We start from the raw sequence: 16,012 nt of genomic DNA, 5'->3' as shown, positions 1-16,012 counted from the left end.
TACATGAGATATTCTCTGCAGGAATATTCTAATTTCACCCAGGCCTGTTACAGATGCACTCAGATCACTGCTATTCCTTTTTAACCTTGAACTTAAATTCTGTCATGTCCCAGAGACCCTTGTACATATCCAGAAAATACTTGGTTCTTATAAATACCTTGTCAGTTTCCAAGGGATTGTGATGGGGTTTCAAATCCAATCTCCTGAGAAACACATTCATCAACCCACTCTACTACTCTGCCACCAGGCTGAGTTCAGGGGATCTCTAAAGGGCTTGCTGCTTCCCCTTGTATGGAGAGTGGCAAAGCATAGTCTCTCTACCTACATTCCCACCTACTGAGGAGTGTAGTTCTTCAACCTGGATCTCAGCCCACAAGGGTAGGTTACAGTAGCTCTGTTAAGGGACTCATTAGGGGCTCATTCTTGTTCTCTCAATCCTCTCATATACCATGGAATCCCCATCTAATTTGAAGGAAAGAAAACTAGCTTTGGATGATCCTGTATGCTTTTCAATCTATTGTGTTAGTCATGAAGTGTATTTCCTGGGTTCTTCAGGACTTGGGCATTTAAAGCTCAAAAGTTCTCATTCTGGAAATTCTAAACAAGCTTTTAAAACTCAAAGGCTAAATTTTACTCTTTTGTTTTCAATTCTCCTATAATGAATTCTTAGGTGACAAATATCTTTTCTGAATATAGAAAGGGCAAGGTATAAACACACAACTCATAGAAGATAATTTAATGAAACATTACCCCAACATGTTACTTTATATTTAAGGCCTCTGCAGAAACTACAGAATGCAAAAGAAAATACACACTCCATATGCTAAAGAGAATACAGTTTCATTATGGAGACAGTGATTTATATATCTGAAACACACAAAAAAAATGTATCATCACCACATATGATCCAGGGATAGCTTAAATGAAATTCTAAATGCTATAAAGAAGTCAAAGAAAAAAGTCATCAATAGGGATCAGAGACAGTTCCATAGAAAAGATTAACCAGATTAACCTGAAGGGGCTGGGGTTGTGGCTCAGTGATAGAGTGCTTGCTTAGCATGTGTGAGGCCCTGGGTTCGATTCTCAGCACCACATATAAATAAAATAAATGTCCATTGACAACTAAAAAATCTTTAAAAAATAAAAGAAAAAGAAAAAAAAATAAAATAGAAAGAAGGAAGGAGAGAGGAGGAAATAAAAATGAATAATTTTATCTTGAAACTTTTCTCCAGGCAAGTGTCATATCCCTTATATTAGGCTTTTTATAGTGTTTTCACTTTTCTCCTGCAGATTTGACAAAAGAAAGCTTATTCATATCTTTCAAAACCTAATATGCCCAAGAGCTCATTTCACTTATGATTCAACACATGCTTATTAAATAACTATCATATGTTGAGCCCCCCCCCCCAACTAGGCAGCATTAGGGCCATTTGCATAGACTAGGAACAACTTTGGATCTCCTAGCAAGTAGGACCCACATAATGGACAGTGTCATATATAGCACTGGTTCTCACAGTTGAGCAAGCTTCAAAATCACCTGGAAGACTTGTTAAAACAGTGCTGGGCTTCACCTCCAGGGTGTCTAATTCAGTTAACTATTCAGGTTTTCTGATTTCAGGCAGTTCCTGAGGATTTTCATTTCTAACAAGTTCCAAGTGTGGTTGATGTTGCTGGTCTGGCAGGAAACAGTGGCATCATGATTAAGAACCCATAGGATTCATAGGCACCCAGACCAGAGTTTGAATCTCAGCTCTGGCACTTACTAGCTTTGTAACTCTGAGCACCTTAGCTACTTAAAGCCTCAGATATTTTTATCTTTATCAGTTGATACAAGATTCAGCAAATTTTTTGAGATCTACTGTATGTCTAGATATAGTTTAAATAAATTGAACAATATAGACATGGATCCTGTGGGGTGATAAACATTAAACACAATCACCAGAAACACTGTATGATTAGTGTTGTAATCAGTACTTTGAAGAAGGGGAGGGAAGGTGGGTGCCATGAGAAAATAAAGCAGAGAAACCTAATCCAAACTGATTGGTCAGGGAAGACATTCTAAAGTAATGTCTGATACCTGAACTGATACCTGAACTGCGAGTAAGGCTGATACCTGAAGTGCAAGTAAGGAGGGGTGGGCATTGCTCACTAGTAGTAACAGTGGTGTAGGTCTGCTAGTGCTTTGGAGCTGATGGATGGGCAAGGGATGATGGTGTGGTGGGCTTCTGTGTGGGATTGGTAGGGAGATGGGGTAAAGGGTACCATGGGCTACAGAAGGAGTAGATGAGGTTGGTGGTATTGGGTGGGGATAGAGGGTAAAATGTTATGTTGGGATCTGGAATGTTCCCCAAAGACTCATGTGTTGTGTTAAAGGCTTGGACCCTAGTGCAGCAATGTTCAAATACGAGGCTTTGGGGAAGTTATTATATCATGGGCACTCTAACCTCATCAATGAATTGATCCACTGATGTATTTCATACCTGAATGGACTGTTGGGAGGTAATACAAACTGTAGGAGGTGGGATCTAGTTGAATGGAGTGGAAGAGGAGCTGACAGAGATTGGCTGTTAGTTGGAGAAAAGTTGGAAAGAAAATCCAAGAAAATAGACAACAGAGGGAAAGAATCCAAACAAAGAAAATATTAAAGACATAAAAAAATGCAAAACATCATTCATATATCATTGTCGTCCACACACTGATGCATAAAAAACAACCTGTTCCAAATATGGTAGAGAGATTAGTGAATCAAAAAATAAAATAAATCTTTCTGGAAAGTCGAACTGTCTCTGTCAGTGTTCAACAGTTTCTCAGCTCTGTGTTTAAGTCTCTCGGATCACCAACCCAGATTAGCCCTCGCAAACCCAGTCTCTATCCCACCAATCTGGGCTTCAGATACCTCAGGCTCAGCCATGCTGCAGTCCCAAGATCTCAATGCTGCTCCTACTTGCAGAGAGACCACCAGGGATACACTCAGGCAAAGTAGCAACCCCAAAATGCAGCAGCAAGACAGGCCTTACCTCTCCAATATTTTCATCTCTCTACCACAATTGTCCACTTTCATGCCCCACCTCCCTACCACTCCCTATTGCCCACACTCAGAAGCCCACCACACCATCATCCCTCGATAATCAGAGCAGTTCCATGTCTTTCTGCTGGGAGCCATCCATGAACTGTGCATGAACCAAATTGATGTGGAAACCATCAGACAGGAAAGCCTGGCATCAGGAACTCCTAGCAGCAACCTTGCTGGTTTGAGAATGTCTGGTTCATGTGGCTTCCTATCCAGCTCCATCACAAGTTCAGCACAGCATCAGAGATGGAGTGAACCCCTGGAGCCACACAACCTCTGAGATGGGTGTGGCTTGCCAAAATGCCAATCAACCTGTTTAAGGCAAGACCCCGGCCATACCAAGAAGCACACACCAAACAAGCACTGAACCAAGACTCCTCCCACTGAAACTTTATCCCTGCCTTTGATGTAAGAATCAATAAATAAAGAATTAAATAAATTAATTAAATAAAGAATTAAATTAATTAAAGAATTGGGGCCATTTTTCAGTTGTTCAGTTCCAGATCCTATCAGGATTGGAAGACCTATCAGATGCTTTACTTATCTAATTTCTGGCTCTGTCTCTATTTCTTAGTAATTATTTCAGACTTACTATTTCTCAGGCAGCTCACACCTCCTGAGTGGGGATAGAGGAACCTACCTTGGTGGGGTGCTGGCAACCCCACAATATCTTTCCTTTCCTGTGTCTGATTTCTTGACGTGTATCCCAGTATTGATACTGAATTTCCATACAAAAGTATTTCCTAGTCTGAACTCTGATATGAATCCCTAATATATACTGCCATAATTCCTTGATAATTGATCAACAGCTTATATGTACTCTGCCAACTGATATCTCCTTGGATGACCATTGGTCAACTGCCTCCCTCATGCTTGACCAATGATCTGGTTCTTGGTTCAGTTGTTATTATGGATACTTATATTTACCTGCTCTTATCCTTCTGTGGTATGATCTGATTTTGAACTTACTTGGAGTCCAACCACCATGTACTCAAGCCTATAAAAACCAAATCATTAAATAAATGATTACATCTCTGTCTCAGCCCAGGCTTCACCTGACCCAGTAGGCCCTCCTGAATTCCAAAGACTTTTATTCCAATGCAGTCTGTTCTGTCTGTTCTATCACCACTCAAATTCTTCACATCATTTGCTTTTTAAAAATTCAATATGGCTTACTTGATATTCTTGGGCTCTTGTAATTGTAAGCTTAGACCCATAAACAAGTCAGAGGTGCTCCTTTATAATACCTGGGCTCAATTGTCCAATTCCTGAGAAATCAGCACTCACATTTGGATGGATTTTCCTGAAGCCATCTGATAGTTTAATAAGTGAATCTGTTACACATGTTATACTATAGGCCTATATTGAGAGGTATCATTCTATTCTGAAGCTACAGATCTCAGAAAAAGGAAATCTCTCCTTCCTGAATTGAAAACTACATTAGCTATATAGCTCTGATATGCATCTTTAAAGGTCTAATTGATCAGGTCCATGCTCCTCATATTCATCAAACCATAAGTAAAGCTACTAATGAGCTCAAAGCCTCTCAGTTTTCCTGAGTTTTGTTCCAGTAATATGGAGGTGAGATCAGAGGTAAGAAAGGGAGGTGATGGAGTGTGTTGGTTGCAGACAAGGCAGGTTTTTGGGTGGAAGATTCTTCATTTGTAAAGCTGCTACTTGTTACTGGGCCAAAATGCCCTGGGTGTGCATACAGTGGAAAGGAGAATTTTCTCTCAGAAAGTGTCATCTCAAAGAATCTAGGAGGTCTCCTGATCAGGATTTGATGGTGGCTTTGGTGCCAGGGGCTAGGTGGCAAAGGTTAAGGCAAAGGACTCTTAGAAGCAGGAAATACAAGGCTCTAACAAAGAATGGAAAAGTATCTGCAGTTAGCCCAAAGATCTGAAGTTAGAGAAGACCAGGAATTCACAATAGGCAGTAGAAGTCGCAAGATGTCAGAGTACCAGAAGGAGACCAAATCCTACAGGGGCCGAAAAAAGAGCAGCCAGTTTCCAAGTCAAAGTTTATAACACTAGGCAAACACAAAACATTATTCCAGGAGCTCTATGGAACAGGTTTGAAGCTGAATTAGTCACACAGATGATGCTCACAGCCAAAGTGTTCAGTTTTTCACTGGGCAGATGTGGGGAAAAGTGTGATAAATGGGATTTAGTTTTTAAGCTCTCACTTCCCTTTTAGCAATCTCTCATCCCAGGTATCACTTGTTACATCCAACTACACGGATCAGTCACAAATATCCCACCCATAAATTTGATTCAATGCCCCAAGGTCCAGAAGACCCTGTATCCTGGGTTTCCTGCAGTGCTCTCTGCCAGCCAGTCAGACCAAAGCACAAATGGGCTCAATGTTGCATAACACATTTTCCCATTGCATTTTAGTGAAAGCTTTTAATAATCATGTCTTTTAATAATGTGAACAAAAAATAATTCTAATACAAATAATTTCTAGCTCTACAACATATCTGAGAGAATTTGGGGGACTGGCTTAAAACAATACAAATTTATTCTTTTATCATACTGGAGGCCAATTGTCTAAAATGGTTCTCACTGGGTTATTCACAACGTAGGTAGGGCTGGTTTCTTCTTGAGAATTTGAAGGGAAAATTTATTTACTTACCTTTTTCAGCTTTTGTGGCTGCCTGGATTTCTTGGCTTTTGACCCTTCCCTCCATCTTCAAAGTCGTCACTCTAATCTCTGCTTCTATTTTATCATCTATTTCTGACTTCTCTCTTGTCTCTTCCATTTGGACCTTAGTGATTATATTAAGCTCAACTCAATATTCCTTAACAATCCTCCCATATCAAGATTCTTAACTAAACCACCTATTCAAATTTCCTTTAGCATTTAAGGTAATATATTCACAGGTTCCCAGGATTAGTATGTGGACATATTTGGGGGATCATTAATCACCCTCATACAAGGAACATTTCAAATTGTACCATAGTTCAGACATTTTCTGTGCCTGCACATAGCTCATAGATTATAGATTTTTAAAAAAAATTGAAATAACTCAGTGTTATACCAGCCTAATGATCATCACCTTCCAAAAGCTGTGAGGGTCAAAGGAAGTGGTTTGGGGGAGAAGGGAAGAGAGAAGTGGGGAGAATGTTATAAAAGTTCCACAATGGAGCATTTGGAATTAGCCTCTTAACTAACTCCACTGCCAATTAGGACCAGGCTCTGTCTTGTGCTTTCATTTGAAGCCCCATTTCATGACAATTCATTTCAGTGATTTTGCTGCTTTTCCAATACAATTTGTTCCTGAGCTCAAATGGTGCTCTCAGCCTGTTGGAGGTTAAAGGCCTGTTTCCTTCAACTCTGGCCTTGATTGAGGAAATGGGAGGTGGGCATTTGGAAAACTTATCTGGGAAGGAGGGAAATTTAAACTAAAGGCAATCCTATCATTCTTCAGAAATATCTAAAGAAATTAGAACAATGGTGACTCAAAATGACATCCTATTTAGTGTAAAAGCTCCCATCTGCTCCTGTGGGGTAGGAGATGATAACTTGAGCCTCTGTGTCCAGAAAATCTTCACAAGCCTCAGAAACTGAAGACATGAACCTAGTGGTAAGCAAGATAGACAGTACCCAGGGCCATTGCTTTCTAAGTTTCATGTTTTAGGAAGAAATTTACATTTCTTCCTTAAAAGCTCATATACTTACTATAAACTAAGCACTGTGCTAAGAGCACTACATGCATCTTGCCATTTGACTTCATAACAACCACATAAAGCAATTAATCTTAGTCCATTTTGCAAATTAGTAACTGGAAGCACAGAGAGGTGAAGTGATACGTCCAACATGAAACAGCTCCTATGAGGCAGAGGTAAAATTTGACTCAGGCATATCTGATTTCCAAGCCCACATATTCATCTATTATGCTACACATCTCTACATTGAACCCTGTGTGGGGAACTATATATTAAAGATGTGAATATTTATGGCGCCAAATAGATTAACACACTTGCTCACTAAAAATATTGTCCTCGTGGATTTAATGTCCATATTAGGGTCAGCAATATCAAGGCAACTTTCACCAGGTTTTCATAAATTATAGTGTGTAAGAAATGAAACCCAAGCATGTATATTGAGAAACTAGTTATGTGATCATATACTGATCCAGACCAAAGATTACTTGATAAAGTATGTGCCATGTTAAAGTAAATCCCCTTCTGGGGTAGAACTACATGGTCAGGATATTAATTCCAGGAAACATCAACATATAACAATCCTCACTTTTCTTTTTATATTCACTTTTAAAAGCCTTATCTAGCTACTCCCTACATACTTATGAGTAAAAGAAGCCCAAGGTTTCATGTGCACCAATAAAAAGCTTCCATGTGTCCCTTGTCTCCAACCACTCAAACAGGTTCAAAAGTAGGAAGGACACTGCCAAATCCTTGGATCTGCCATTTAAAGGAAGAGGAGGAAGAAGAAAGAGGAGGAGGAGAACAGGAGAGGAGAGGTAAAGGGAGAGAGAAGAGAAGGTATATAAATATCTTACTCAGAAAATTTGGAGAAGATTCTAATTTGAAAGATTGATCATAAGAGCCAGTCAATGGCGGGGGGGCAGGGATATAGCTCAGTTGGTAGAGTGCTTGCCTTCCATGCACAAGGCCCTGGGTTCAAAACCCAGTACTGCCAAAAAGAAAGAAAAAAAAGAGCCAGTCAATGTTGCACAGGGCCTCAGTTTGATAGAGAAAGGAAACTTTCAAGATCTGTTCATTGGGAACTGCCCATGTGTCTCAGGCCAGCACTGTACACCACCATTACATGTTGTCTTAACTCCTGCAGGTTTGGGCGATTTATTCAAAGAACAATTATTAAGGGCCAAGTATATGCCCAACACTATACTAGACCCTGTGGAGTGTATGAAGATATACAACACATAATCCTGCTCAAGACAATACTTCTGTCTTTATATTCAAAGTTCCCAGTACAAATAGAGGAACTATATAGAAACAAAAGATGAAAAATTGCTTCAGTGATGCAGTTCTCTTAACTGTGGGTCATTTTACTTTTTCACTATTCCCCTGTTTCCTTCCCTACAACTCCCTAATCTCATTCCTTGGACTTCAGACTGCCTTTCCTCTCCCTTCCTTAAGGGACAGCCCATTTTTTGTGCTTCAGTGTCTTCCTGCCATTCCATGAAGATTGACCCTAACTCCTGATGTCTGTTACCTTTACCTATTCACAGGCATCATTCTCCACAATATTAACACTCATACCATCAATAAAGAAAATAACACAACCTGTAGTTTGAGCACTAAAACAGTACAAATCAAAGACTGGCAAACACTTGGTGGCAGCATACTCAAATTCAAATAGGAGGATTTTTTTTTTTTCTAAATGAGAAGAAACAGCCTAAATTCACAAAACTAAAGTTAGAAAATGCCAGATTTTCAAAGCTAAAGTTAGAAAATGATAACCATGTCACATCTGTAATCAGTTGATCTCAGGAAGACTCAGTTGAGAATGTGTTACAGTCCTGATATTTCCAAAAAGAAAATTATGGGACTATGGAGTGTATCCTCAGACTATAACCATAAGAAAGAGTTCTGGGTTCTAATATTTTAGCACTAAAGGTAGAAAACCCATTGTGTCTCCATAGTTCTTTGGAGAAAAATAAGTTATTTGAGTAAAAATAATCCAGACTATTAGAAACAATAAGCCAAATGAGAATGCATATATATGTATTTCTGTTTAGGTATAATGAGCTATTAGTAGGATATTTATAAGAATAAATATCTTTGAGGACTGCACTCACAGGGAGTCAAACCCTTTTCTGAGGTCATTGTCAAAGGTGAAATGATCTCCCATTGATGCTGAAGGTAGAGGCTGGTTCAGATGATCTCCCAAGGCCATTGAATTCTACAAAACAGAATATATTCTACTTCTTCACAGACAAAACATGTTAATTATTAATAGCCCAGAATAACAAACTGCCTCTGATACTTTCTGAAATGTGGGGCTCAAAATCATTTTGAAATTGTGCCACTAAATCAATGATGTCCAACTGACTGAGGAATGCCAGAGAAACAGTCAACTCCCCCTGTCTCATTATAGCTTTTATATTTCTCAAGAGAGTAAATCTATAGTTTCCATCCATCATCAGACATCCAAGCCAAGAAATTCAATGGTAAAAATTATGTAATATTTTATTTCAGCTGGCACAGATACAATCAAAGTCTATCAAAAAACATATTGAGCCCCTACTATGTATGCATCCTTGTACCAGCTGCTACCAGGTAGACGGAAAAGTATTGGCTTGGTCTCAAAGTTTACAACATACTTGGGAAATAAAATTAACATATAAAACAAATAAAAGATAAAATGTGGCCAGGCACAGTTTCACATGCCTGTAATCCCAGCAACTTGGGAGGTCAAGGCAGGAGGATCCCAAGTTCAAGGCCAGCCTGGGTAACTTAGTGATATCCTATTTCAAAATAAAAAGGACTGAAGGTATAGCTCAATGGTAAAGTGGCCCCGGGTTCAACAGGAAGTACCACAAAAAATGTATTTTGGGTTAAATTAATCAGATGTTAGGTGCTATGATGTTAAGAAAAGAGGAAAGTGAAGATGGCTAAGGTTGTTCTAGAAAACGGTGAAGGGTCTGAGATTTTATTCAACTTGCAAACTATCAAGTTAGACTAGCACAGTTTCATGGATACTGGTAGAAAATGAAACTTCTGGATTAAAGAAAATTTAATATTCATGGCAATAGCAATAAACAGACTATCAGCATTTCTGCATTGGTTCTGGAGGCCCAATTCCCATGGAGCAATGTGAAGTGGGTCAAATGACAACTGAACATGAAGTGAATTGCATTACAGCCGGGGAACCTTGAGCTTAAAGAACTCAAGCTTATAGAATTTTCTACAATGGGCCACAAGCATGCCAGCCCTTTGTTCCATAGGAAGATACCATCTCTATATCACAAGGCTTTTCCATATACAAATGTTCTAGAAAATATAAGTTGGTACCTTGCTGGTAAGACATTCAGAAATATGATTCAGCAGTCAGACAATGTTTTGTGTAGCCAGTTTTGGTAGGGAGTACAGGTCATAGCACGAATGACCTGTGAAAATCTGTCTTTATTAGAAAGCATGTATCTTAAAACAGATTATTTCCTAAGATGACTAATAAAATACAGCCATGAGTTACTTAATGACAGAAATACATTCTGAGAAATGTGTAGTTAGGTGATTTCATCATTGTGAGAATACCAGAGTGTACTTACAAAAATCTAGGTGGCATGTAGGTCAAATACAAAACTAGCTTCTTAATGCTTTCTTTTACCCCTCTTAGTATGCTATTTTTTACAAAATTGTTAGTACATATTAATTGTACAAAACAATGGAATTCATTGTGACAATTTCATGCATGCAAGATTATGTATCAATCTTACCTTAATGCAATGAAGAGATGCACGAGGCTGCTGCAGGCATAACATGGCATATTGTTTATAGCAAACTTTTCTGTAAGTAGGAGCATACTCTAAAATAATAATAAAAATTATAGCAAATACATAAACAAGTAACAGCCATTTGTTATCATTATCAATTATCATGTACTGTACGTATTTTTTTTTTTTTTTGGTACTAGGGATTGAACCAGGGGCAGTTAACCACTGAGCACATCCCCAGCCCTTTTTATTTCTTATTTTGAGACAGGATCTTGCTAAGTTTCTTGAGGCCTAAGTTACTGAGGCTGGCTTTGAACTTGCAATGTTCCAGCCTGAGGCTCCCGAGTCACTGGGATTAAAGGCATGTCCACTGTGCTGAGCTGTGTATACACTTTTATATGACTGGCAGTGCAGTTGGGTTTCTTTACATCAGCATCACCACAAATACAAGAGCAATTTATTGTAGTATGACATTATGATGGCTCCATTATAATCTTATGGGACCATCATCATACAAGTGATCCATCATTGCCCGAAATGTTGTCATGTGATGTTATTTTACTAAGAGGTTCAGAACTTCAAAGGCCTTAGTCCAAACTACTCATTACAGAAATAGAAACCAAGTCCCAGAAAAGTCAAGTAGTCATAGTATTATTGTGATATACAACTGTCAATTTTCTTAGGTCTGATTATCCAGGTAAATTCAGCACCCAAAGAACAATATCCTACTTTTCATAGTAGAATGCTGATCAGGAACCTCATTAGAAACCAAATTACTACCTGCACCAGGTTCACACTAATGTACCGACATCTATAGCATAGAACCCACTAAATGAACTGTCAATCTGATACAATGAAGTCATTTTCCGCTGAATCAAATCAGGCTCACTCATAGGAATTACCATTATAATACTTAATGTCAGGCATTTTCAAGGGGTCTCTGACTAGATTGTTTCAGACAAAGAAAACAAATTGTACAGCCATGAAATAGAGCTGTCTAAATAAGCCATACTGAAAGCATCCTAACACAGATCTGCGAGTTTAAAGGCAATAATTGACCAGACTTGAATAGTTGGTGAAGCCATCTAAGTCCATCTAAGGACTCACAGATCTTTTGTTTACTAATATGCTTGTACTTCACTACTTTCCCCAGAATTCATAAGTGTCATAAATCACACTACTTGCTTCATCTAATAATACCTGTCCTTCTTGGTTTGTATAGCCACAGTACTGTGGGAATGGGTAAAGGAGAAATGTGACTATTATCCATAGTAGTTAAATACACAGAGATAGACTGTCTTGTATCTTGTGGAGAAATCCAAATAAGAATAATCATCTCACAGCAAGAAGGTTAATTGAGTTTAAATATATTTTCTGATTGAGTTTCATTAAATCTGGCCCAGAAAGTCAGGAGCAAATGTTGAACAAATGGAAAATCTACTTGTGAGTTTCTGATTTTGTATGCAAATCCATATGGGCCACAGGATGAGAAAATACAACTATTTTAAAAACTGGGAATGTATTGACATATAAAATCAATAAGAGGGGCTGGGGTTGTAGCTCCATGGCAGAGCACTTGCCTAGCATAGATGAGGCACTGAGTTTGGTCATCAGCACCACATAAAAATAAATAAATAAAATGAAGGTATTGTGTCTACCTACAACTAAAAGAATTTTAAAAAACAATAAAAAATAAAGTGTGTTCCTCAACCCTCACCTTCTAGATTTCCAGTGCCCTCAACTTGATTAAAAATCTATTGCCACCCATTATAAGCTTAAGACAAATTAGCTTGTTCTGGCTTAATAAACTATCTTAAAAGAAGACTATTTTGCAATCAAGGGAGGCCATTGCATGAAAAAAGCATACCTGAAGTATCTGTTTGGTTATGAATAACAGAGGTAACAAGGAATTTTGCAAATTATACTGTTCTGAGAAAGGAGCAACCAACCTTATTAGAGGATTTGGAATCTTAGCCTTTGAGCAACCTCATCAGAAGTCTTAGTGGGAAACCATTAGTAGCATCTTCAAACCTTGGGAGGGTTATTTTTGCTTGTTTTTTCACCAGGTTTGACATGTACAACATGAATTTCTTAAAATAATATTTTTTAGTTGTAGATGGATACAACATCTTTATTTTTTTAATGTGTTGCTGAAGTTTGAACCCAGTGCTTCACATGTGCTAGGCAAGTGCTCTACCTCTGAGCTACAACCCCAACCCCCACAATATGATGTTTTGATACACATATACACCGTGAAATGATTATAAAAAATCAAGCTAATCAAGCATAGCACACATTTGTAATCCTAGGTACTTGGAAGGCTGTGGCAGTAAGATTGCAGGTTTGACACCAGCCTCAGCAACTTTTCAAGAACCTATCTCAAAATTTAAAAAATAAATAAATAAAAAGAGCTAGCGATCTAGCACAGTGGCAAAGTGTCTCTGGGTTCTATCCCCAGTACAAAATAAAGAAAAAAGAAATCTAGCTAATTAACACATGCATCACTTCACATAGTTGCATTTGTCGGGGAGGAGGTAAGAACACTTGAGATATACTCTTCTAGAAAATTTCAAGTATACATTATAAACTATAGTGGCCATGTCATACATTAGGTCTTCAGACTTATTTTATAACTGTGATAAACGTTTTATATTCTTTGACCAATATATGCCCTTTCCCTCAGCCCTGCACTTTGTAATTACTATTCTAACCTCTATGAGTTTGAGTGTTTTGATTCCACATGAGCTTATACAGTGGTAGTTTGTGTCTGGCTTACTTAGACTAATGTAGAAGGGTTATTATTTGTAGTGAAGTACTTAGTCTAGATGGCTCCTAGAATAAAACTGGCACAATTAGCATGATTGAATATTGAAAAATAATGTAAAAAATGACCTTCAAAAGGGATAAAAATTGGAAATGAAGAAGTCAAAGCATCACTGTTTGCAGATGATGTGATCCTATACTTAGAAGATCCAAAAAGCTCTACCAGAAGACTTCTGGAGCTAATAAGTTCAGCAAAGTAACTGCATACAAAATCAACATACAAAAATCAATAGCTTTCATATACACCTATAATGAATCTGCTGGGAAAGAACCAGAAAAACATTCTCATTCACAATATCCTCAAAGAAAATAAAAACTAGGAATAAGTGTAATCAAGGATGTGAAAGACCTCTACAAGGAAAATTATAAAACTGAAGAAAGAAATTGAAGAAGATCCTAGATGATGGAAAGATCTTCCAGATTCATGGATAGACAGAATTAATATTGTTAAAATGGCCATAGTGCCAAAAGCAAACATAGATTCAATACAACACCCATCAAAATGCCAATGACGCTCTTTATGAAACTAGAAAAAAAGTAGTCCAAAAATTCATTTGGAAGAATAAAAGATCTAGATCAACAAAGGAATTCTAAGTATATTTTTAAAAAAAAGCAATCCTGGAGGCATCACAATACCTGACTTAAAATTATACTACAGAGCCATAACAACAAAACCGCATGGTATTGGCATAAAAACAGACATATAAAACAATGGAACAGAATATAAGTAAAAGATAAACCCACACAAATATGGTCCTCTGATCCTTAACAAAGGCACTTAAAACAATTGGTGGAGAATAAAAGCCTCTTTAAGAAGTCCTGCTGGCAGCAAAAGAAACGATTAAGAACATGATGAGACAGCCTACAGAATGGGAGAAAATCTTTGCCAGCTATTCTGCTGAGAGGGAATTAATATTGAAAATATATAAATAGGGGCTGGGGATGTGGCTTAAGCTGTAGCACGCTCGCCTAGCATGCGTGCGGCCCGGGTTCGATCCTCAGCACCACATACAAACAAAGATGTTGTGTCCACCAAAAACTAAAAAATAAATATTAAAATTCTCTCTCTCTCTCTCTCTCTCTCTCTCTAAAAAATATATATATAAATAACTGAAAAAGCTTAACATTGAGAAAAAAACAAATGACCCAATCAATAAATGGGAAAAAAAACTGAATAGACACTTCTCAAAAGAAGAAATACAAATGACCAACAACTATGAAAAAATATTCAACATCTCTGGTAATCTGGGAAATGATAATCAAAAGTACACTGAGATTCAGTCTCAATCCAGTGAGATGGCAATCATCAAGAATACAAATAATAATGAATTCTAGTGAGGATATGGGGGGTGGAAATACATTCATACCACTTTTACTTCACTGATCTTCCATCTTTCCCTCTGAAATCCAACCCTCTGCTTTTCCCCTTACTTTTCTCTAGCTTCTGCATATGAGAGAAAACAATTGACCCTTGATTTTCTGACTGTGGCTTATTTCACTTAAGGGAAAGTAAAGGGAGTTTGGGGGTGGAGCAGGGATAGGATAAGCGAGGAAATGTGGAATGAATTTGACAAAATTACACTATGCTCATGTATAAATATATCACAATGAATTCCACACTTAAGTATATATACAAGGCATCAATTAAAGAAACAGAGGTATGACCAGTAGAGTACAGGAAGGGGAATGGGGGAAGGGGGAGGGAAAAGAGGCGGCAGTGGAAATTGAAATGGAGTAAATTAAACTCCATGCATGTATGATTATGTCAAAATAAACCCAATGTGTAACTATACTGCATTAATAAAAGCATAAAAAGAGATAAGGTATTGGGAAAACTGGTTATCCATATGTAGAAGAATGATACTAGATACCTATCTCTCACCCTGCACAAAAGTAAACTTGAAATGGATCAGACCTAGGAGATTAATCAGAAACTTTCCAACTCCTAGAAGATAGTGTAGGGTCAAAACTTCAACATATAGGCACAGGCAAGAACTTCCTCAATAGAACTCCTAAACTCAAGAAATAATACCAAGAATTAATAAATGGGATGGCATCAAATTAAACAGCTTCTACACAGCAAAGGAAACAATTAAGAATGTAAAGAGTACCTACATACAGAATGGGAGAGAATCTTTGCTCTTCTGACAGGATTAATATCTAGAATATGACAAAGAACTTGAACACCAAAAATTCAAATAACCCCAGTCTATAAATGGGCAACTAAGCTAAACAGATACTTCTCAAAAGAAAAAATACAGCCAGGTACCGTGGTGCACGCCTGTAATCCCAGCAGCTCGGGATGCTGAGGCCGAAGGATTGTGGGTTCAAAGCCAGTCTCAGCAAAAGCAAGGCACTAGCCAGCTCAATGAGACCCTGTCTCTAACTAAAATGCAAAATAGGGCTGGGGATGTGGCTCAGTGGTCGAGTGTCCCTGAGTTCAATCCCTGGTACCCCCCTCCCATAAAAAAAAGAAGAAGAAATACAAATGGGCAACAGATAAATGAAAAAAAAATATTCAACATCCTTCACATTTAGGGTAATGCAAATCAAAACTATACTGAGATTTCATCTCACTCATTAGAATAGCACTCATAAAGAATATAAAAAATAGGACTGGTGATATAGCTCAGTGACAAAGTGCCTACCTAATAGGTGTGGGGCCCCAGGTTTGATCCCAGCACTTAAAAAAGAAT

General features: G+C 38.0%; 1 non-coding gene across 1 annotated transcript; it reads left to right on the top strand.

Moving 5' to 3' along the window:
• The first annotated feature begins 7,656 nt into the window (after positions 1 to 7,656).
• On the top strand, positions 7,657 to 7,732 carry Trnag-ucc. The gene has a single exon. It is a non-coding gene; the product is annotated as a tRNA-Gly (tRNA).
• Positions 7,733 to 16,012: the final 8,280 nt, after the last annotated feature.

Source organism: Marmota marmota, unplaced genomic scaffold, assembly GCF_001458135.2.
Source record: "Marmota marmota marmota unplaced genomic scaffold, marMar, whole genome shotgun sequence".
Classification (NCBI taxonomy): domain Eukaryota; kingdom Metazoa; phylum Chordata; class Mammalia; order Rodentia; family Sciuridae; genus Marmota; species Marmota marmota.
The sequence above is the reverse complement of the archived record's forward strand: the minus strand, read 5'-3'. Positions and strand labels throughout refer to the sequence as shown.